This window comes from Falco rusticolus, chromosome 11 (assembly GCF_015220075.1).
Source record: "Falco rusticolus isolate bFalRus1 chromosome 11, bFalRus1.pri, whole genome shotgun sequence".
NCBI lineage: Eukaryota > Metazoa > Chordata > Aves > Falconiformes > Falconidae > Falco > Falco rusticolus.
Window position 1 is genome coordinate 35,102,364 of NC_051197.1, and position 24,877 is coordinate 35,127,240.

General features: G+C 38.6%; 1 long non-coding RNA gene across 1 annotated transcript; it reads right to left on the reverse strand.

The window, feature by feature from the left end:
• Nucleotides 1–2,049: 2,049 nt before the first annotated feature.
• On the reverse strand, nucleotides 2,050–19,408 carry LOC119155571. Its single transcript, XR_005106759.1, has 6 exons — nucleotides 19,325–19,408; nucleotides 18,002–18,086; nucleotides 16,996–17,029; nucleotides 16,057–16,139; nucleotides 10,803–11,067; nucleotides 2,050–10,278 (listed from the first exon to the last, which is right to left on the reverse strand). It is a non-coding gene; the product is annotated as an uncharacterized LOC119155571 (long non-coding RNA).
• Between the last annotated feature and the right edge of the window lie 5,469 nt (nucleotides 19,409–24,877).

A 24,877-nucleotide genomic window follows, 5' to 3' on the forward strand; every position in this document is an offset into this window, starting at 1 on the left:
TTGGAGAAACAGTCCTGTGCTGGGATTATTTGCTCTGTAGCTGGTGAAGCAACTGGGTTAATACCGCTTTTGTAGTTCACACTAGCATCACATCCATACCAAGTTTTTACAGAGCTTTACTATCGAATCAAAGTTGATAGTCCAATAGGTGCCATAGACCTATTCTAACCATAAGATTGTACTGCCTGCTTGGAGTGCACTCAAGTATTACAGTGTGCAGCATCCCAAGGAAGTCACCTGTACTTTGTGACCACGGGTATGTGTGTCACTTTCAGAAATGCAGCCACATGTAGCTTGAAGCCTGCCTCAGGTGCTATGGCCCTGTGCTGGCTGCAAGACCACTGGGACCCACAGGGTAACCCGAGTGGGAAGGAGCAAGACACCTGCCCATGGATCCAGCCAAACCTTGTTCCTCAGGAAAGCTTGATGGGGCCTATGGAGACCCAGTATTATCTCTCTCTTGTGGGGTGGTCCCATAGTTCTCCCATTTCAGAAGCTTTCAGGTCATATTCCCTCTTGACTCGCCCACATTAAAGTCTTCTTTCTTAATTGCTGAGGTCAGTAAAGTCAACCAGCTGCCTAGAGTAATATAACATTGTGCATCAGCAGCAGTGCCAGTGACCTCTAGAGAAAGAAGTGAGTCTGGATAAAACAACATATTGCCAGTAGCGAGTGATGCCTGGAAACCGGGATAAATGTCCATTGCCCCCGCTGCGGCCAGGCCTGCAGCAGACCCCCACCAAAACGGCTGCAGGAGCGGAGCACAACTTCCATAGCTTCTCCAGCAGTTTTCAACTTCACTGTTCCTTGACTGCCCGAGCCGATGGTTACAGGGATCTCACTGTAAAAAAAGAAAAAAGGCCCGGGCCGGGGGGGGGTGGGGGGGGTGGGGGTGGGGGGGGGTGGGGGGTGGAGATTTCATTCTGACACAGATGATTTCTGTAACAAACAAAACCAGCTTTGGCAGAAAGAAATTGGTCAGGTTTAACCTTCTCCTTCAGGGTAGCATTTAAAATCTGGGTTAGCAAACAATACGCTTACCACTAGCGATTGTAGTATCTGAATTTCTTACAGCATACTTAAACATCAGCTTCTAGAGTCACATGGCTGTGTAAAATCATCTAGCGCTCATTTAAAAAAAATAAATCTCTATTTATGATTGTGGGGAGAAGTTAGGAAGTGATTTCTAAAACCACAAGGCCTGGAAAGCTAGACATGCCAAATGTACTCACTTAACTTCAAACTCATGGCTTTGAAGCTAATCTCATGATTTCTAGATGCTTAAATCGTATTTTATTGAACTGTGGGATGGCAATGCTGGAAGTGTTGGGACATAAACATTATCACTCCAAAATCAAAAATACCTCTTAAAAATCACTGGTATAAGCAGTCACTCCTGCCTTTATGGATAGCTAAAGAATGCGCTTCAGGCTATTTAGAAGATGAAGATTCATTTCTGAATAATGTAAGCAAACACAAAGCAACCTGTAAACAAAAAAAGATTACGAAACATTCTTTTATGAAAGGCTGGGATTTTACGTAGTCATCTTACAATAAAAGCTTTTCCCATCACCTTAGCATTTCACCTCAGGGCAAATTCATAGATTTTTTTCAAGGTATTGATTCGTTTGTATATCCTAAATGAGATTTAAGTAATATTTTTTTATTATTTTTTTCATCTCTAGCTCTCAGGTTTGGAGTGCATTGCCTTGGAATAGCCCATTTCATCATTACATGCTGCACTTACATTTCTTGCATACTTAAGGGTATTTTGCCATTAAGGTTTCTTTTGGCACTTTTTATCTGTTGAAAGGTTGTTTAAAGTATTAGAAAAAAGCAACAGAATGATTAAGACACACTCCACATTAGAAGTTCAACTGTTCCAAATGTTCACCATTTTACCTTCTAAGCTCACATATTTCATGCAACCTTGTATTGTTTTATTTTTCACCCTCAGGTTTCTTTCACTCTTCACTGGCATATACAGTGAGACTAATACTCTTTGAAAATAGATCTGTACAGAACATTTATCCTTGAAGTACAATATCTTATTTGCAAGAATATTTTATATAAGAGATGAATTATTGATAGACAGCCTTGACTTAACATTTAGGACAAAGTACTGTTGCTATATTAAACTACATTGTATTACTTTCAGGTTAATTGGTGGAATAGTTTGATTTTTGTAGTTTTGATCACATTCAAAAATTTGACAAACCAAACTGAATCTGACAGATCAAAATGTACTCCTCCTCAGTTTTGCTGAAGAAAGGCTGCACCAATGCCTAAATTTGAGAGGAACGAAGAGGTCTGTCCTCTCTGTAGGAACAGGCAGCTCTTCATGCCCCAGCCTTTTAAGAACTCCTGACCAACACAATTACATCACTCTAACACTAATGTTGTACACATACAAAATACTGTAAATATTCCTACATAATGAATGCATGAGGGAATTTTAAACACAATTTTGCATGAACGCTTCTTGAAACAACGATTTTTCAACATTCTCCAAACTTGCTGTCAGTACACTTAGCAGCGCGTTGAAGGCAGACGTGCTCAAAGACACCCAAACCTCAAATTGTACCACACTAACAGCACCTCACAAATGTGCTCTCTCAGGTCTGTTAAGCCCCCATGCTCCCTTCTAGCTCTAAGTGAAATTTTCCATTGATAATCATTTGAAAACAAAACCCACAGTCTGATTCTGAACCCACACAAGGTATAACACTGGCGTTTGCACTAGAACAAAATTCCATAGGCGCCACGGTGCCAGGCCAGACCACAGGAGTAGCTGTCCCAGCGTCCTGGATCTAGCAGTGATCAGTCGTGATCAGAAAAGGCCTTTTGCTTGGTCAATTGCAGATAGGAGTCAAGCTTATCCCTAGCACCAAAGGCAGTAATTTGCCTTACCCACCTATAAAGTATCGCTAAGATTATTCACACAACTGTTTTCATCTCCAATGATTTTACAGAATATTAAAAACCAATATTTCCTCTGCCACTATCACAAACAGAACTTTGCCAAATTTTCTTGACTCATCAAGGAGTGTTTCTACTGAATATGCATCTGGGCTTTTATATGTTTGATAACACCACTGGATTTTTTGTGCGACTGCTGTATAGAACATATAGTAAAGCAACTCTTTCTCCTAGCTCCTTAGCACCTCACCTTGACTCTAGAGTCTCCTCAAACCAAAGCCCCTCCCAAGTCAGTTTGGTTGCTTCGCCTCCATGTCATAGTTATATTGTCTATACACTTCTTTTCTGAGCACAACAAAATGACGTGGAGGAAGCCAGTCGCTGATACTTGAAAAAGCCACCTCACTAGGAGCGGAAGTTATGTCCTCAGCAAAGGTCTAACAGTCAGAGGATCTTCCAGCATCCTTTACTCAATGGAGAAGTACCACCAGAGAATGATTAAGAGTTAGAGGAATCTCAGCTTCAGTACTGCAATACATAACCAGAAACTAATGTCTCCTGTGCCAGTCTCATTCTTCCTCTTAGAATGGCACGTCACTGTGCATCATGGAAATGAAACAGCAGATGTTTCCAAATATAGAGCCAGATTCTCTGTGCTTGTCAGCTGTTTTCCTGGACTGCAGACATGCATTATAACTGTAGGCAGAAAGCCACTTCTGCAGTACCTTACAAAATTGGGGAAGAGTTCTAAGTTTTTAAATAATGAGCATATTGAAAATATTTTTAGTTTATATTTGAAAAACATAGAGTGCGGGAAGCGTAACTGTTAGTAACATCATTCCTCCAGCAAGCCCTTTCAGCTAAATCCCCGTAGAGAGTCCAGCTGGATGTCTGCAGAAGAGTCGGACGCTAATGCTGCGGTGGCCGTTCAGTGGGTACTAGCTAATGAAAGATACGGAGCTCTTAGAGTAAGAATCCTGCTGAAAGCTTGTGGCAGCTTTAAAAACAAAAACAGTTAGTGGTTTCCAAAAAGGAACTAAGTATATTGTGAACTTGATACTCCTCTCCATTTATAGTTGATCTTTAATCTGTGAACCCACCCACAAAACAATTGCTAATTGGCTTTCCTTTTGTATCTTGTAGAAAAAGAGAAGGCAATTGGTGATACGATGCATTTCCACTGTGTTAGAAACAGCTGTGCAATTTGGAAGTGGTGGAGGGAAGGTGTGACCTGGTTGTTTGGTACCATCTGTCTCCAACATACACAGTATAAGGTTATTTTTTATTTAGTTAGGAAGGTTTTTTTATAAAAGGTAAGTATATGCCATGTGTGTCCATATGGTTTGGGACAACACGCAGACAGAGAATAACTTCTTTAAGATTCACGGTCACAGTAACTACGATGAGAAAAAATATTGGAATGACAAACAGACCCAACCTCAGAATTTGCATGGATACAAAATTCAACATTACTGGGATTTCTAAAACATATGTCCATCTAGCTCCCTGAGCTGATATTTTCACCAGCTTTGAACTCAGATGAAAGCCTCATGTTTCCAGTCCAATGAGTGTAATCTGCTCACTTTTCAGTAGGGCAAGAGCCGCCAGGGGACACCTTTTACTGAATGACAGAGCATATTGAGGAACAGTCAATATTGGGAATAAACTCCAAGGTGGTCTTGCATAGGGAGTGAAAAGACAAGTCTAGAGTGATTGTAACTGCAAAATTTGAATGTCTTATTGGTGGTAGGTCATTCCTCAGAGATGATGGGCGTGCGGGTGAACATCTGTGGAATGCTCAGGATTACCAAATTTCACTTAAATGAGAAGACAACACCCATTGTGGTGTGAAAGACCATAATCTCTTTCCATTTATGCATACACCTGCTCAAGTAGTGCCCTCTTACCAAAATCAGATCTATTTCTTCTTTATTGTAACTGTATTTGTTGATTTTAATTGAAATCTGAGAAACAGGAAAGCCTTTTGCTGTTCTTGGTTTTTCTTGGTCTTGTTGTGCTCACTCTACAACAAAGATTTAGCTCTTATTTAAACTGGATGACACAATATATTCAGTTCAGCTGCTAGATTGACTGTCACTGAGTTGTCAAATGCCTGTTATGAATAGTATACAGAGGGAGAACAAGTTGACCTTGAACTCACTAAATGTTTTATGAATACTACCCATTTCCAGAAAAATATGAATATGTTTTCCAGATTTGCTCTTTTTGCTTTCCTTAAGGCTGTTCTCAGTAACAAATGCCTTTTATCTTACTAAGATGCTTGTTACATGGAAGATTTGGGAAAGGGAGAACAACATTTTAATGATGGATTTAATGCTTGTGGATTGTCGATGATTGATTATATTGTAGGCTGAATTCCTGGACTTAGCCAAAGGCTACGGAGAATATTGCTGCTACAACGCTAGCATTGCTTCCTAAGACCTGTCGAATTCTGTTTTATAATTTTCAGTTGCTGAGATTATTTGGTCTTGGTGACTATTCTTTCCTCCTAATTGGCATTCTCATCGTTAAGCAAAATCAGAGTAGATGACACTATTTAAATAGAATAAATAAAAGCAGAGTTTTGATCTGTCCAACTCACGCAAACCTGTGCATTGTTTCCAAACAGAAGAATGTGGCCTTAGCGCCTCCAGCTGGTGTTGGAAATGGGTCGTTCTCATGCACATGTCAAAAAAAATACAACAGGAGGGGAGCAGTTAGTACTATAGGATCCAGGCCAGAGGATCCGGCTTGTAACCAACAGAGAAGCACTCTAAATAGAATTAAAGACACTTGTGCTCAGCACTGGATTTTGATCAAGCACTTCAAAAGTAAAAAAAGAGCAGCTAATTTACTCTGCCATGAAATATATTGGTTCCTTTTCAAAAGGTACTTTCAGCTCTTTCAGAATTTGTGGACAAAGTGGTTTCTAGCTAATATATAGTTTTAAATGCTTTTTTGAAAGCCTCTTGCATGATAGAGTTCATAGCAACAGCTTCAGCTACTGCTTTAAGAGCACAATAAGCTTTAATAAGAAGGATGTACTTCAGTTCATAGATTGTTTTCTGCTTTACTTTATTCATCATAATCCTTACCTCTGCTTAGTAAAAAAAATAAAATAAAATAAAATCAGAAATAAAAAAGACAGCAACCAATATTGATCTCCTCTATCCCAAAGCAGGTTCCCTTGATCTGGATCGAACCTGTCTCTGTCAGTAACAGCTTTTCCAGGAGACAGTTCTATTTAAAATGTTTCACAGGGCATCTAGTTATTTGTTCATTTGTCAGGAATGGTGGAAGAGACTATAATAGACAAGCAGCCTCAGCTGGCTGCTCCATGTAAGACTAGATCCAGTCGTATCACAAAGACAGAATAAGAATATATTTTCTGTGCACTGTGGAAAAAAGTTTTGTGACACATCTTGACCCAAGACTTATTAAAAAACCCATTATCAATATTAATTGAAATTTAAAATGTCCTTTGGAATTTCATTACAAACATTTTTACTCTAATATTGGTTTTGATGTTATGAATGAGAGGTGAGTGGCATGGACTACAGTACAGTACAGTAGGCAGCTATCTTTCCACTGCAAGATCTAGTTTCCATTTTCCATTTTCCATTTTCCCGTTGAATGTAAAAGGAATTATGTTTTCCTGGAGACCACATCCCTCATCATCGGTACCACATACTCATGCAAACTTGGGAAGGGGACAGAGACTCTCATTATAATCTTGTTTATCTAATGAAAACTATCTTAGCCTTTGTGGTTTTTAAAAAGCTTCATCTGAAGGCTGGCTTCAAATGAACACCAACATACCCAAATAGTAGCAAAGAATGTGAGGTGCAAGTGTAATCCAGACCATCCTGTGGTAGTTTGCAATATCAAAGACCACCAATGTCACTTAGAGAGGCAGTTGGAGTGCCCATCCTACATTAGACATGGTGAGAAGAAACTCGAGACCTGTTCCTTTTCTTCTGACACACTTACAAGACAAACACATGCTCCATTAAAAATAACACAGCTCTGCTCTGATACGTTTCGCTCCCATGTGTCTGACTTAAAAATATGCCTCAGTCCACAGTGTTATGCTTATTAAGATATAGCATTACTGTTCTGCAATGAGCCACTTCAGAGAACACAGCAGGGAAGCTGGCTCCCATTGTGTTAAAGAGGGCAGCCCCTTCAAACTGCACACTGGAGCAAAACATTCTCATCTTGTAACACTCTCCTTGCATCCGGAGTTTATTTTTTTTATTATTTTTTCTTCTCTTTTCCTTGTTTTGCTATTTTCTTGAGTCATGGTGGCTCCACTTCTGAAAAGCTGTAGTGGCATAGTTGACACTACAGCAGCTGGAGCTGGGAACACTAGAAAGCAGTGCATTATGTTTTCTTTTCTTTGCACAGGTCACCAAGTACCCACTATGATTTTAGCACATCTTGTTGTGCAGAGCTTTTAATGTTAATTTGTTACTATTATTCCAGAATACTCTGCTGAAGGGGAGGCTTCCAGCATGCTGTCTAAACATTAGATATTATTTTTACCTTGCTTTATTCCTGCAGTAAAATCTGATCGCAGGTTGCAAATGCATGCTGTTATTCATACATGGACCAACAAAAGGGGCAACCTTGATCATAAATGTATGTGGAGAATGAGTATAAGGAAATGATGTAGAGTTTTGTTTTCTTCTTTTTTGATTCAACTATATAAAGGAACTCACATGTGTCACTTGTTTGTTTGTTTTGGTTTTGTTTTTGCATTAAAAATGATACTTTAAAATGTTAAGGTATAAACAATGCAGGATGCCACTGCACATGTGGGGCCATACGCAAAGCTTGCAGTTGAAACAATAAAAAGATCAGGTGAAGTGGATAGAAATATGATTCCAGAAGAAACAGAGTAGAAAAGTATTCTGCTCTGTGTCTTGGTAGTAAAGACAGTTCAGCTGGCTTTGCTGCGCGGATTTTTTTTAATGAACATGTGTACGAGCACAGTATATCCTAGTTTAGGAATGAAGGGATACCAGTTTTCCCCCAGCAGGTTCACTAGCCCAGAGATTCCTCACACTGAAATTACCAGTGAGCAGCCTGACCTCGGGGACAGGATTGCTGTCACGTGGCTGTGGCTGGGAATGTTTCAAATATTTAGCACTTATGCATACACTAGCCCTTCTTAATTGTTTTTCCTTCAAAATGTCTGCAGAAAAGTGATTCAATGAGTCTGGTTAAAGTGTTACAGGTTTTTGTGACACTTTTTTTTTAAGACTTTAAGCTTCTGCAAATTTAAGTATCAGTATAAACATCATTTTTCAGAGCAGAAAGTTAGTCTCAAATCGAGAACATTTATAAACTTTCTCCTTTTTAGTATAGTTTGACCAATGTCACTCTTTTTCTCAGCCTGAATTACTGCTGCCACTGAGAGCCTCTGTTTGGGAGCGATCATTTATGAAGAAGGACCTTCCATTATCAATTACAGCAGCTGAGGATTTGGCATGGGTATTTATTCACTCCTCCCCAAACCCAGCTTCCCATCTCAGCTGAGCAGGGGCTTCGGTTTCAGCCTCTGCTTCAGCCACATTTTCAAACCAAAGTTTTTTCAAAAAATGTTGTCCACTGCATTTAGCTCTGCATAACCACTGGTAACATGATGCAGACCTCACACATCCATTTCTCTCAAAAAAATGCCCCCAACTAGCCTAAGAGCAACACACTGATGCTTCATATATTTCAAACCTTTACTACAAACTTTCGTGTCTCCATCCGGTCCCTTAGTCTTGGACATAATAGTAAGGGGGATTTGGGGGGCTGCCACAGTAAGAATTCACACAAGGAATCTTGACATGAACTCATCTGCCAGGGCTGGTAAGTAAGTTCACAGGGTGGGGTTGGACATAGCAAGGAACTTCATACCTGGTCTGGTTCACCTTGTGTATATCAAATGGCTTTACTCTCGACACAAAAGTAAATATTAGCTGAGGAGAAATCAGGAATGGTTCGACTCTGCCAAGACAACATTCATTCTTGAGACTAGATAGCAAGCAAGAAAAAAAGTAAGTCTTTCCACAGGATAACAAGGGAGTCACTTAAGAGAGTCCAAAACAAGAGACGTCCTTCACCCACATACAGCTGGGACTACAGCACTACCTAGTAGCACTGCTCTGGGGCCTGCCAGCATGTCACTGTGCCTACGAAATAAGGTGCTAGCATTTGGTAGCCCACCTGACAGAGCATCCCAAAACCTGACCCTGCAAGCCAAGAGGGAAAGGAAAGTTTTCTGACAAGATTTAAGGACAGAAACTAAAAAGAGCCAATGCCTTCTTGGAATAACAAGAAAAGAGACCGCAACTTAGACAGCACACTCTGTGCAGGCAGGAGAGCTGGGAAACTGTGATGAATGTGAAAAAATGTTTCAGTGCATTTAAGAAAAATACTGAAAGCTTTATTAAAAATATAACAAAAGAGAGGGTTCATATAATAATTATATCAGACTCTGAGAAAACAGCCAGAGCTCTGTAGGCTAACATGTAGAAGGACAGACATTTAGGAAGTCCAAAGAGGTATAGTGATGTCTGTCATGAAATGAGGCAGTAAGGATATGACTGAAAATTTGAAAAAAGGCAAGGGCTAACCATAAGCAACATGCAGCAGCAATACCTGGGAGATACTGCTGTGCAGATGCCTGACAAGGCAATCTCAGGTTATCTTTATGAAGATCGTAAATAAGACACAAAGAGTAAGGAGTACTTAAGTATTCTCTCATTTATCACAAGGACCACACTGCTTTATAATAATTTTAAAATTCAGTATTTCCAATTAACTTATGAAGGGAAAGATAAAGTAATTTTTACTGGATATTTGTAGACCCAGGTGATCCTTTTGTCTGGGAAGGCTGCAAATCCCACAAAATGCCCTAAACATTTTGTTGTCTGTAAAACATCTTAAATATTCAGTCAGCAGGCTTGATCAATAAGAAACTTTTTCAAAGCTCTGTAAATACTGGCTGAGTCTCTGCTCTAGGATCTATTTCCTTTTTGCCTAGAAATATACATGAGTGATTGCTCCAAATTAAGTCTGATTATTGAATATTTATCAATTATGAAAAACAGATATCTAATTTTGCGTTGGAATACATATAACATTTTTTCTATGAAAATCTGGTTTTATAAAAGATTAAAATGTCCCCAATATGTATACAGGCACATTAGCATATACACATTCCTTAATTTTACTTCAGAGTGAAAATATAGCTGTATAACAGATACCCATCACATGGGCGTATACAGACCTGAGTGTGGAACCGCTCTTCCCGCGTAGGTGAATCATTCAAGCAGTTCTTAATTGTTCTTCATTTACCTGTGCCTAGAAAAGTTGAAAATTATGAAAATGGCCGGCAGAGGGTAGAGGAAAAAAATGTCATTTTCTGTTTCTAAGTGGTAACGGTCCTGATAAGGGGGATGTTTGTTTACATTCCCCAGACATGCCCTCTGCCTAACATTGTGAGTCTTCAGCAAACAGGAGCACTGATATGACAGGCATCTATTCAGCTTTCTAATTATGTCAGTACAAATATCTACAACTTGGATTTTAGCAATTTCAAACAGTAGAAATGAATCTGATAAGAAAGGGAAAAGGTGAATTCTTACATTGCAATTGTCTCAGGAGACCAGGAAGGAGAATTAAGGAAGTGTTTGTGATCTTAAAGGCAAATTAGATGACGTTTTGAAAGATGTCTATAAAAACAAGGTGGTGATTAATCGAGATGGCAGTGAATTTTTCCTCAGACTAGTTAAAACTTCAGGTTTTTCTTTTTTTTTGTTTGCTCATCTGTCATGCAAATTATTCACAAACAGCAGGAAAAACTTAGTATTAAAGATTCTGCTTACATATCATTGAATTGAATGCCAGAGGCAGCTTCTAGGTCAGATGCAGGGGCACATGAAGAGCATTTTCCAATCAAAAATAAGGCAAAATGAAAGCAGGATCTTGACACGTCCTCTTCCTTCTCATGCTGATGGTTCCTTGGCACACTGATATACGTGCACCCACGGCTGCCTACCCCAGCTGGCCCACAATGGCTGCCTTGACACGAAGATTCACTTGGCAGATGTTTACTTGCATCACCTTCGGGACCCCAGGGAGTTACCTTGACTGAAAGTCAAGCCAAAAAGATTCAGTGTTTGCCCCCTTCGGGTCCCGTTCTGTCTCCTCAGCAGCAAACTACTCCACTTAGATCAAAAATCAATTTAGTTGCAAGGTCATATGGAAATACCTCACAGTATGAAAAACTTGACTCTGCTTTAGCAGAGGCCTTTGGATTAAGCAGGCAATTGACCACCTAAAAGCTTTGGCCATACTTCACATGCAGAGAAGTTTGTGTCCATCTCCTGTACAGCCAGAGCATAAAACTTCAAAAACTCTTTATGTCGTAATCAATCAAACCAGCAGGACACGTCCGCTGTTGGCACTCGCTGGTTTCACTCTCATTGCATTTGCTGCTGTTCACTGGTAAAGTATGATGACTTACATGGGAAAACTGCTGAATAAAAACCTCTCTTTGCGTATGCACAAAATGTTTCAGATGATGCTATGAGCAAGGGAAAAGAACTTAGTTTTTCTGAGGTTCACATTACTTGCATTGGTTGGAATGGTGGTTGGGGGGTTGGTTTTCACATATCCCACCCCCCCACCATTCATCTGTTGTTCTATTTCTTGTTTATTGTATTTCCCAAATAACTTATGAATAATTTTAAGGCCTTGTGAGGCTGACCTATTGTGATGATTTGTCAAAACATAATCACATAACACAACACAGGCCAAGTTTTAATTGTGCTCTAATTTGAGCCCTTACAGCCTTAAAAAAATAAAGCAGAGGGGACTGTTTCACTCGCAGCCATGGGCTACAGACATAATAAGCGGCCCTGTGATGAGCTGTGGTTGGGGAAGGCCCACCAGATGGGAAGCATGAAACAGAAATATTGTTTATTTCTGCAATCAAGCCAAAGTGAGCTGAAAATCCTGAATGAAAAACTTTCTGCAAAACTTTTACACGAAGATCAGAGACTTTTTCTTGGGACATACCACCTGGGAATTTGTGATCCTGGTTCCTACCACAGTTGTATAATTTTAACATCCCACAGAGCTGACAGACTTTGACACTAACAACTGTGCAGGGAGTAAAACAGATTTACAAGTGGCAGTGACCTTTTCATCAAGGGAAGTAAAGTAGACTCGAATCCACCGTACCCCTGGCTCACAGTCCTGACAACATCATTCAACATACAGTAGGAAAAGCACTTCAGCAAAAGTTTATGAAAGTGACATTGACACAGCACAGTACATTAAATTGATCCCACCAACATGCCATGAGTTTTAAGTAGCATCTCTCTTTTTTTTTTTTCATTGAAATTTGAAGTGTTTGCTGCTTAGTTTAGTGCCGTCTGTTACTCAGAGAAGACAAGTAAAAAGCTGTGGCATCAAGACCTTTTTAATTATGAAATACAGATATTTTGACCATCCTTCTTGCAGTAAAGAGGTAAATAAATAAATAAAAATAAAAACAATCTATAATTGAATGTTCCTGCCAGCATTTCTTATCTTAGACCCCCATAACGCTGTGCTGCCTCCACAGGCCTCATTCCCTATCTTGGATCTTGTTACCCTAGCAACTAATAGCCAAGCTGGCTTCCAAAAAAAAGTAATAGAGGTAGCCTCTCCGATTTTTAAAGGAAATTGGTTACTTTAAACCCAGTGAATGCTTGTTTTAATTGCACTGTTCATGGTTGAGAATCTCTCCCTCAGCATTTTTTCACAGCTAATAATGGGGGTTTTTCATCTATGCGGTTTGCTCCCTTGACGGAGTAAAGCAAAACTTCTCCTGCCAGAAACTTCAAGCATAGTTGACTAGGTTTTTTAGGCACCTTAAATCCAAAAATGAGGCCAGCATCTGCTTATGCAGAATCTTTGCAATTTCATTGTGATTTAAAATAAGGTTGTTATTTCAAGCCTCTGTAAGAGTAAGAATAGTTTACTAAGAAGCATTATACAAGTACAGTTAATAAAGATACTCCGTCTTCAGATTGTTGGACAAATTTATGGTAAAGCAAATTTTTCCCTATTGATCAAGCCCTAGAGGGGCATTAACAACACTTAAGGGAACAAACTGCAGAAGATGGCATAACTGACACGTATAAAAGAGTCTGCAAGAGAGCTGAACGGGGCTGGGAGGAAATGGAACACTTTAACATTACATCCCGGTCATACTAAGGTCCATTGACCCTGTACTCATTCCAGATAATTAATTTACAACACATTAAACCTCTGTGTGAAGAAGGATGTTATGCATCAATTGCATAGGAATAAAAAGTGTTATTGATTTAAGATTTCTACTGTATCATGCATTGACAGAAAGAAACAATCTAGCAGTATTTTAAAGACAAAAAAAACCCTTTTCTGAAGGACAAGTTTGCTAAATAAGCACACTTTACACTACATTTAACTGAAGTATTGTTGACACCCTAAAATAAATGCTGTTAGGAAAAAAACCTTCTGCATAATGAGGACAACATGGCATGACTGGATAGTATTGGCATTCATTCTAGGAACCAAACGCTTTGAGGTGATAATGCCCTTTTACAGTAAGAGTCTAAAGTAGAAAAATACATTGACAAATATTATTTAATGAATAAAATATGAGTAAACCAGCACCATTAATACAGTACAATATCTAATGAGAGTCAAGCTCATGTTCCTCATGGAGGCATTGTACACTTAACATGCAAAAGAAGAAAAATAATTTCTGAAGGGCCAAATTTTAAGATTCATGAACATCAGAACCAGCTTCATTTACAGTCTTTTTCTCTTTAATTAAATTACAATTTTCAGATCCCAGTTCAGAAAATTCAGGTCAAAGTTCTAGGCTGCCTAGCATTTCTCACTGCAGTTTAACTTCCCAAGAACACAGGATGCTAAAAAATTCTTCCCTGTATCACCTGCAACTTTCAGCAAACCTCCACTTCAAAGTTCATTTAAAACTTGAAGTGGTTAAAAAGAGATTTGAATCACCCTACATGCAATATGCTCCCAGTACAAAATGATCCAAAAATTTCAGTTTCAAGCAAGGTGTCTTCAATTGACCTGGGGCTGAACTACAACTGGTCTCACAATACGGAGGGAAGGGTTAGCTTCCTGATAGAAAGCCAGGTGGTGTCTAGGATTTGGTAGAAGACACCCAGAAAGAGTGTACGGAAGATCTAAAACGAAGAATTTTGCAAGCAAGGGAAGCTGCTCCAGCCAAGTTGAAACCAGTACAGGAATATCCCAAACAGAAAAGTCAAAACCCTACAAGACTCAAATAGAAAAGCATGAAGAATCTAAGCTATAAAGTCAGGACAGTGCACAAATACCTCCAAATTAACTCATGGGCAGTGGCAGAAGGTGTGAACAAAGACAATCCCTAGTGTTTGGAAGATTTAACTGGAACCCACATTTCTTTGCAAGGGCTTGTGAGTACCTGCAAGTATCCACAATATGGGTAAAGTGGATGATAGAGGCAATATTAGCTCCAGGACGCCGTTGTAAAATGCCACATAGCCCCGGGACAGAAAAATGACAGCTTGAAAGCCAGCCACAAGCACACAAACAGTGCAATGACAGCAACAGGGAAACCAGTGCTGCAAGAAAGGCTGCACACATCAGGAGGTAAACAACTTGAAACCAGCAAGTTAGTAATTAATTTTAAAGAAAAATAAACTTTTCTTCAACATTTTCTTGAGCAAAATGGCTATTTTGGACATCTCCAGGAAATATGTGGTAGTTTCTCTCAATAGTACACTCAAAACTGAAGTCAAGTGCATTATTCATCACGGGTACTAATAAAAAATTTAATGTCAGTGCTCTCAAAGAGTGAAGGGAGCCTTTGGCCTTAGTCTACATGTGTAAAAACTTATGTATCTTATTTATGGAAAGCTTATGTTAACTGAAACTGGCTATAAACTACTTACTGCCATCCCCAAAAGGAATCTGATAAGCACCTTTATCTCGCTCTCTCCTGAAACCACATAGATTATTTCTTTGCTACAAATGGTTGCTTTTCAAACCAAATGTAAATCCAAGTGAAATTTGTTGCCTGCAGATGCACATACCAGAGCTTTTCATACAAGCCCAGCGGAGCAATGTACCACCCCTAAATGGCATGCACACCCATCTGACACTTATCCCCTCTTTAGCCATTTCTGGTCTCACCCAAGAGACCCCAAATAGCAGAGAAAAATCATGGTATTGTCTTAGGTTGCTCTGCTCCTCACTGTCCTGAGATGCACCATACGAAGACCCTCCAGTTAGGCTGCAGGACACTTGTCAGTCCATTTTCCTTAGTGACAACGACACAGCTCTGCAAAACCTGGTGCGTGGGTGGTGTGCCGCAGGTTGTGCTGAGTCTGCCAGAGGCTTTCCACAACAAACTCTTCTTTTCCCCAGCCTCAGGCTCACACCATTAACTAAACCAATAACAGCAGCCATCAAAAAACAGCCTTGGCAGTTCCCTGGAAGGGAAAATTATATCCTAATACCTGTACCACAATCAACTGCACACATAGTAATAAAATGGAAACTATCAGTCATAGCAATGGATGGGGTGACCCTTCTATAATATCCCTTTCTTAAAACCTGTATTGTCTTTAAGACTGGTACAGGCCAAAGGGAAGGAAAACTCCTGTTTTACAACAGCCACAGACCCAGTTTTGACTAAGTCAGCAACACAGAACAGCCTTCTCCCAAAAGTCTTCCTGACCCATCATAGTAATTTCTCAACTAGGTGCAGTCATCACACTTTCTCTTTTGCATACACTAAGGCATCCCCGGGATTTTTATTCTCTAGCAACCAAATTATCACCCACCCAGAGCAACCAAATTACTATCCACCCAGAGTGCAGGAGACAACTAATTTTTTAATGGATTTTTATTCCAGTTAGATATTTTATGGAAATCAGTTGGTTTTTTAAAATAAATATTTTGGCATTAGAGTTTGAAACATAACAGTCAATGATAATTATTATCACTAAAGTATATGAAACAACGTTTTAAATATCTCACACACATCTATTATTTAGAACAGAATCAGAAGACAAAAAAGTCTCTTACCTTAGAGGTCTCATCAGTCCATATAAATATGCTACAATATTATGGACTTCAGTAAGTATCGAAAGTGATATTTCAATATTTCCCTGCAGCGAAACATAGTATTAGGTTTTGCCAAAAAAAAAAAAAAAAAAAAAAAAAAAGTGCTCTTCCTTTTCATTTTACAATGAAAAATATTGGGAAAAAAATGTGCATTCTTAATTCAGGTTGCTTGATGTACCAACTTTAACTATCTGCAACTTCAATGGACAAAATGGATGAAGGAGAGTAAGGAAAAGCAAAATAAACTGGTTTCCTGGTGGTACGTGATGCATTTCCTGATGCTAGCACCAAGAGAAAAGTGCAGGTTCCCTTACACTTTATCCGTTTGGTGACATTGTTCTCCCAGTCCATGTCAGAGCTATACATTACTTAATAGCCTGTTCAATTATGAGATAGTGTTAATAAGTAACCTGGGTGCGTTTGTCCTTCACTAAATCATAATCGACAGCTCATTCTACATTTTACTTTTGGTTTTCTGTCCCTATATGACAGAGATAAAGATTTCACATTTAGTACACCCGTATGGATAATCGCACTGCTACATTACTGCTATTGCCACAACTAGGGAAATGTTCCTTTTCTCCTTGACCTATAAGACATAACACAGTCTCATGCAGTATTGTTTCATTATCTCAAAAACTTCTTTCAAAGAACGTGGTACTGTCAGTCTCATGAGACCTCTGAGATTTCCCTTGGTACACCTGACAGCGTGCTGAGGAAGGCTGCTGTCCTGCGACACTGAGGCACAGCCTGCCGACCCACAGAGAGGGCTGGGGGACCTGCGCTCCATCACGCCTGCACTCCCTTGCTCACCGCATGCCTTGGTAACTGTGGCGCATCCCACAACGTACGCTCCCACCACATTAAGCTGACTCACAGCAGTTAGATGACTGCACATACCTCGCAGAAAAGGGGTCCAGCTGAGGAACTTGGTCTAGAGGAACAAATAGAAGGAGAGGACCAAGCTGTTAATCAAGTGAGACAGTACAGCCATGGAAAAAATATGCATATGAGATTTAATGATGCCTAAAAGAAGTCTGAAAATGAAACTTTTAAGTGCAGTTAAGCATACCAATGTTTTATTTTTGCTTATTTCCTAAGTTACTATTTTTTTCACTTTTCACTCAGAATAAAAAAATATCTATATTACAATATTAGCATTCCTTATTAGATTAAATTTCAGCTTTACTATCCTTTAGTGAGTGTTTCATGCCATGCACGTTGCAATGGATCAGGAGCACCTGACTGATTAGATCAGCACCCTGCACACTAGTGGTGCACAGCTGATGTGCAGATGGTCACATTTGTTATAATGGAGTCAAATGAACACCCAGTTGTGTATCCATAGTATACTACTCACTGACTCCTTGAGACCTAGCTAGTGGCAAAATTCCATTTAAAGTGTAGTCATACGGTGTTCACCCTGGAATCACTGACAGAGGTTTGGGCTACTTTTTTGTTCCAGTGACCAATATGAGCAAATGATTTACTGCACAACAGAGGATTTCTCTACTTGGATTTTATTAATTGCAAAGTGATTATTTGCAACTGCAAAGAGATGAACGAGATCACCATTAGATGCAGATTGCTAGAGTTCTGTGATACTTGTCCTATGAATATATATTTTATGTGTGAACTGCGTACCTTTGAAAGACTGTTTGTCTTTTACATGAACCAGCATATCACACACATACATCTAAGGGTAGGATTACTTTTATATTTGGTTCATTTCATGGAAGTCAGTACCTTACTGTTCCTTCAAAAAACACTTTCCTAATGGAGTATTACGTATGTAATAACTGCAGCATCGGGCTCAAATAGTAAGTCAAACTTTCAAACTAGGTGAAAGAATGCAAAGTGCAGGTAGATAACAGGGTTTTTTTAAAAATTATTCACCCATACTTACTGTGCTCCTCTCTAGAATTCATGGGTCATTATTCTTTGTAGCTCTTTTTTTCTTCAGTGTAAGATTGTGGGATGAAGTCCACATTCTGAAATTACACACAAATATGTTAGAAAAATGGAGTGTTTGAAATCAATTCTAATGTTAAATGCAAAGGACATTCTGGGCTCATTAAGTAAAAATATCTCATTTAATGAGCAGGAAAGCACTGGAGCACACTGAACCCTGACACAAAGCAAATTATTTAAGTGATAAATTATATTTTATGGGGAATGTAAAAGTTAATAATACTCAGGGGTAAGGTAATAAATGCAGAGGTGTAACTAACTTCATTGACTGCTTTACTTACAAACATGCCATATGTACCTGGTTACTTGAAATAGTAATAAAAGGAATTAACAGAAACTCCTGGAACTGAAGATTCACATAGAGACCTTTGTAGCATTCTTTTCCACTAAGCAATCTCTGGTTTTTTCTTTTCAAACTCGTTATTATCCTCCCTCTTTCACTTTAGGATATATACCTCCAGTCTTTGCTTTTCACTTTTTGTCAAATATTTGATCTTGCATTCATTAAAACTGAAACCTTCTTATCTACCAGAGAGGCTAATAAAACCAGTGCTCATTTACCTGCAATGATGCCCCAGAAGTGACCTGAAACCTTAACTTGAAGAGAACCAATCTATGCTGAAGGAAAACAGAGGATCAACTTTTAATCTACTGCCCTTCTAGTGCCTGCAAGTTCAGTGGCACTGGATCTCCTGGTGTTACGGTCCTCGGAGATCAATGCAACACACCAGCTCACAAGTACACTTCTGCATATTCGAATAAGGGTTGTCACCGTGAATTTAATAATCTGTGTTAAAACCCCTTCTGTATGTGTAAATGGGGTAAAAGACACAATTAATATATGTACCAAATAGAAATCAACAGAGGAAGAGTATGCTCAGCCACAAATATTTCCTGTAACTATTTCCTTAATCTTCAAATGGAATTGGCATTACCAGCTTCCAATTTTCTTTTGTATTTATATATCCAGGTCAACAGCTGGTATTTTATTCCCACTCATGCAGCTGGGAAGCAAATATGAAGCCATTACGCTGGGTGTTACCCTGCGTCAGTACAGTTTGTACATGGATAGGACAGTCATTCACACAGCACTAGTGTCACACCTGTCAAAATCTTTCATCAGAGTTGTACAAAAGCAATCAAATAAATGACAAAAGGATGGATATTTTATCTACTGCATCAAAAAATTATCTACATATGTGCAATTGTTTTCTAGCAATAAGGGTTGACATTCAATCCTGAATTAAGTCAAATTAACCTTAGCCTGCTTTTTGGTTTGCATCTTTAAACAGTCTTGTGATCGTGGTCAGTGGTCTTATGACATCATCTAAGTGAGCTCCAGACATCACTTTGAATTTGAAAAGTGAAAATATATAAAATCAGGAAAGTGTTTCTAACCAGATCCTGGGCAAAACAAACCTGTTGGGAAAAAAAAGGCTCATTAAAAATAATAAAACCAAAACCTCATCCAAATTCTTCATTTACAGTTGGACTCTATGATCCTATAGGTCTTTTCCAACCTAAATAATTCTATGGTTCTAGTAAGCAACAATAAAGTTGATATATAAGACACAATTTTCTAGCAGAAGAGACATGCCTTTGACAGATAACATAACTAGAAATACAGCCTTTGGAGACCTACAACCAGTATGCAGTGCTACTTGTTAAATGGCCAGTCTGTATGCGTGCCAAAAATAGCAGTAGACTACTCAGGCAGATGGATTATAAAATTTTAAATTATTGTTTATTCAATTTATTCTGTCCTAAATATGCAGATAAATTGCTAGTGTTATATGCCTTTTGAATGTGGACTGGAAGATTCAGGTTTACCAGGTGTTTTGAGGTTCCAGGAAGCCTTCAACAGAAGCTGAAATTTTGAACTAATACGGTGACCACAGAAGCAGGGATTTTAAAGAAAAACTTGATTATTGTAATTCATTATTAGTTGGAAGTACCAAGAATTTCAGCAGACATATATATGTCTGCTTATCTGTACATATATATGTGTGCATATGTGTGTAATATATATATGTATACATCAGAACCAAAAAATTGTGTGGATTCATGGCATTAGAACAGTAATACAAATAATGTGTTCAACCATTTCAAAAATATTTTTACTTTAGTGAGAAGTGAATACAAAGATGGAAAAATAAATTCAACATAAACATGCATATGCTTTAAGTATTATTTTAAAAAATGTATTTATATATTTAGTAGGTTAAACTAAAGATGTCTGACATCACAAGCCAGGGCTCCTGGACGTTAGCTACAGTAAATAAATAAGACATGTACCGTACATAAAACTTGTATTACAGCTCTAGGTGAGGTCACTTTGAAGGTCAGGCTACTGAAATAGGCAAATATGTAGATTCTTTATTCCTGTCAATATAAAGATACAAAAATGTATAAAGTGACCAATATCCAGAGCCCTCTGAAACCGTATAGTAAGAGTCTTTTCACTGGTTGAACTGTCTTTCTCATTGTTTTAAACCATTTTTATGGTCAATAGGCTTTGTACCTGGGAGATACTTATTATCCACTAATACTCGTCTTCTCTGTGCTTTTGAGTTTTAAATCCCCAGGTTATCATATGCCTGATAAAGAGGATATCAAAAAATCATAGAAGAAATTAATTCCTGAAGAAGCAAGGTGTGCCTATTATTTACTTAGGAAATATTTTAGGTTTATCCAAAGACTTTTTTAGATCCAGGAAATATTTCTATCAGGTATTCTCCCAAAAAAATAAAATCCAATTTCTTTACAAAATGTACCTTTTGCTTTCAATACCTTCTTTAGACAGGAAAAAGTTTATGGGTAAAAAAAAAAAAAAATAATAAAAAAATATATGGGTAAGGCATGACAAATCCTCACACTAATCTGTGTTATATCTATCTTCTGATTTGTATCTATCCAGAAGAGAGATAGAATATTCTGATTCAGACCTGGCTCCCTGATATCCTGCATGAGCAGCAAGTATGTTTAAAAAGAGACAAAGCGTAATTCCCCTCTTCAAAGCGTGACTGTGCTGCCTATAGAAATATTCTTGTGACATTCCTAGACTGGATTCTGTTAGGAGATAGGTGAGTGTTAAATCTTCCTTACAAAGTATATAATGCAGAAGTTTTCTCTGAAATTTCTTTGTAAAAAATAAAGAACCGTTGCACTTTTTTTTTTTTTTTTTTTGAGGACTTCAAAATGGTGAGGGAGCGAGAGGCTGCAGAAAGCTGGGAAGCTGAGGGACAGAACAGCTCAGCGTGTTCTCCACTTAACTTTGCCATGAACTTACAGCACACTTGATAATAAAAAATGTGTAATTTGTGTCTTTCTAACCAGTAGATGCTGCTATCTCTACTTCTCAAAATACTTCATTTATGTTTTCAGCTATGTGTAGAATAACTATTGTACTGGTGCCAGTCATATACTTTATATCAGCAAACCCCCACAAGCAAATTTGTTTTACACAGCAGCTGAATGAAAAACATCCTGTAGAGAGTGCAAACACAAGGGAATGAAAACAGAAAACAGCACAAGCAACATGATTTAAATTAAGTGAACATTAATACCTCCAAGACATTGCATTATTGCTTCATACATTTAGCAGGAAAAGCTATGATTTACAGGTACAATATTTTTAACATCATCTATTAATTAGATATATATGGTTACTCTGTTTAATTGATACTGTAAACAAAAGACTCATTTGAAAACATATGCTGCAATAATTAAAATACAATTATGCTGACAGTGCCTTTCTTTGAGGAACTTGTAACATCTGTATTGACCATGATAAGCATTGATTATCTGGTGTGATATAAATATTTGTGGAGCTAATAACAATCAGGTAGAATTTCAGTGCGTGCTATAGACAGCAGAGATAAATCACAGGAAACAGATCAAAGCTGGTTTGTGAATAAGATTGTTTTTGTACTTAATGACTCAATATAAAACACACACACAGAAAACTCTTCAGAGATTTAAAGCACACGGAAATGCCATAAAGAAACATCCCATCCTGTGCAGCATTTCTGTACATCTGTAGAATCTCCCTACGCAGTGAGTAGGATGTCAGCATACAAAGAGGAACAAATTCAATCCATCAAGTACTTACCATGTGCATTTACCAACATTAGACATTTATTTGAATTATTAAAAGTTTTTTTTTTAAAACAGAAAAGAAGTATGCAGCTCTCACCCCTTCCCACTGAGGAGGTTAATTTAGCAATGCAATAGGTCAACTGCAATTAGTTCCCATTGAGACTAGGTCAGCTGCATCTTGGTTCTGAGTGAGATGTTTATTTATTCTGACTTACTTTCATTAAATTACCACGGACTGCAGTAAGAGTTTACATCACCTGCTGGGGTCCTTTCTAGGTGCATTTTTCCCTTCCCACTCTGATGCCCCCCTATATAAAACTACACTTTTTTGGTCCTGGCACTCAGCCTCCCAAAGGGTGTCTGGATTTCTGAATGTGATGCAGGCTTGAGAAAGTCCTGGTAAGAGGCGAGATGGCTCTGAGCTCAGTGGAGTTGAAAGGGCACGACTGAAAGCAGGATCTGCTCTGTACGTTCATCAATGAGGGTTTCTATTGCTACCATTTCTTTCTTGGCACGACGTAAGACAAAATCTCATTCCTGTCAGTAAGTGAGAGAGCACCAGCTGCAGTTTGGGAAGAGGCCCAGCAATGCGTGCTAATATACAGGAGCAAGGGCTGGGATCCCGTGACGGATCCCAACCACCAGCCCTCTGCGCTGTTCTTGTGGAAGCCAGTGCTGGCAGCAGAGCCCAAGCCCAGCACGTTAGTGGGATTCTGGCCCCAGTGATAAAATGGGAGCTTTTTGCTGACAGTTACGGGACCAGGTTTGTACCCTGAATGACTGAATCCAAACACATGCGTGATTTCAAGTGACAGAGAAGCCCTATTGAATACCCAGCCCCATAGGACTTCCCACATATTTGCGACCAGGAAAGAAGCCCAGTTTACGTAAACCTTTGCCCATGAGTCAGGGTTGAGTAAACAAATACTTTTCCATATTTTATGCAAGCATTCCACTGTTAATACACAGCATGCAACATTTGTTTCTTATTAGGTTGTATTTTCATTTCTTTGCTCTTGTAATTTAGGTCTTTCTAACACTACGTTGGGGTTTTTTTAAGGATTGCATTAACTTGCCTTCCTATAACCTCTGTACAGCTTTCTCTGTGATTGTTGTAACAAGTTGTACTATTCCAAAGCACAGGGATTAATTGCGTCTCCAGTTATTATCTTGTCCTTGTTTCTTTCAGACTAGTGGCCTCTGAATATATTTTTTTTCAAAACAGCTAGGAGGTTAAAAAGACATCATCTTCACAGCAGCATAAAGTAATGTTCTGTAGACACAACAATGGCAGTTTATTGCACCTTGCATAAACTACTTTAATTACCTTCAGATTACCATGTTATTAAAAAACATTCATTTACAGCTGAGAGGGTCCATGGACATTTGCTGAAAGTCTTTACAATATGCAGTACTTTGTCCTAGGTTACAGCAAAGTGTATTACAGTCTTTGTTTATTTAAAAATAGATTGATTCATACAAAGCAAGTTTCAGATATTCATACAGTTTTGATTATCTTAATATAATGGCTTTTGTTATTCTAAATTAAATAAACTTATGGCAATGTAACTGAACATTGTAACTTAGTAGTGCAATGGCAATGTCACCATAAACATATTGCTATATCTAAATCTATGGGGATGTTAATGCATTTTTTTCTGAAAATATATGAAAATCTGCACAGTTGTATACACCATGTTTGGCCAGTCTAGTGTGCTTGAGTGCCAAAAGGATTCATGTTATTTTCTGCTGGTCTCCAGCTACAGTGGGGCCACGGCAGCACAGTAGTACACACACACAGGAGGATTGGAAGCTGAGGAACATACTTTAAATGGCTGGATTCTTTCCCTCCCCCGGCACCCCCCACCATGTGTCTCGAGTGCTTCTGCAACAATAAAGTTAATAGACTTACACAGGGCACAAGATGAACTGAAGAGATGGTTATTTGTTGCAGAGTACCACACAGAGTACAGCTGAGTTGGGGCCTTAGTAGAGGTGATGCTGGGAGGGGAAAAGGGTTCTGGTGAGTACTGCCTCTTTGGTCACTTCTGACGTCAACTGAGAAGGCAGAAAACAGTAATGAAATGGGGAAAACTGATACTTCCTATCTGATTTTTTGTGTACTTCACAATAGAGCTACAAAATTAATTTCTGTAGTGATACTAGCGCAGTTAATGACTATATCGTCTTCTAAGTAAGTTTCTTGTCACATTGTATTTTGCAGAAGGCTTGTATTCATTGTGCCATTATCATAAATAGTGCAGGACTGGTTAATCCTACATTTCAATTATGATAATCCTATTTTAAATACATAAATATTGCCACATCTCATATAGGTTCCCACTACAAAACAAGGTTGCTCTCACTCTTAAGATTCTACATACATTTAATGAATCTTCTCAACAATGTGGAAAGTAATTCCATTTGCATGTTATGCAGAGGTGGAAATTCATATTTAGGTAGATATTCACCTTTCATTTCTGTCTCATAGAGTTACAGAGTGCATTGAAAGCTTCACAGTTTTTCTCAATATGCTGGGTAACTCCTATGTGTTACTGTTATGTTAATGATCACTGTAATTTGAGGCTGCTTTTGTGAGTACCAAAGATGTCTGAATGCATTTGTTTCTGAACAAGAGAGCCTGCGACAAACACATACTGAATAGCAAAAAGAGGCAGAGGGGCAGGGGGCTAGGAGATTGGAAATTAAAAAA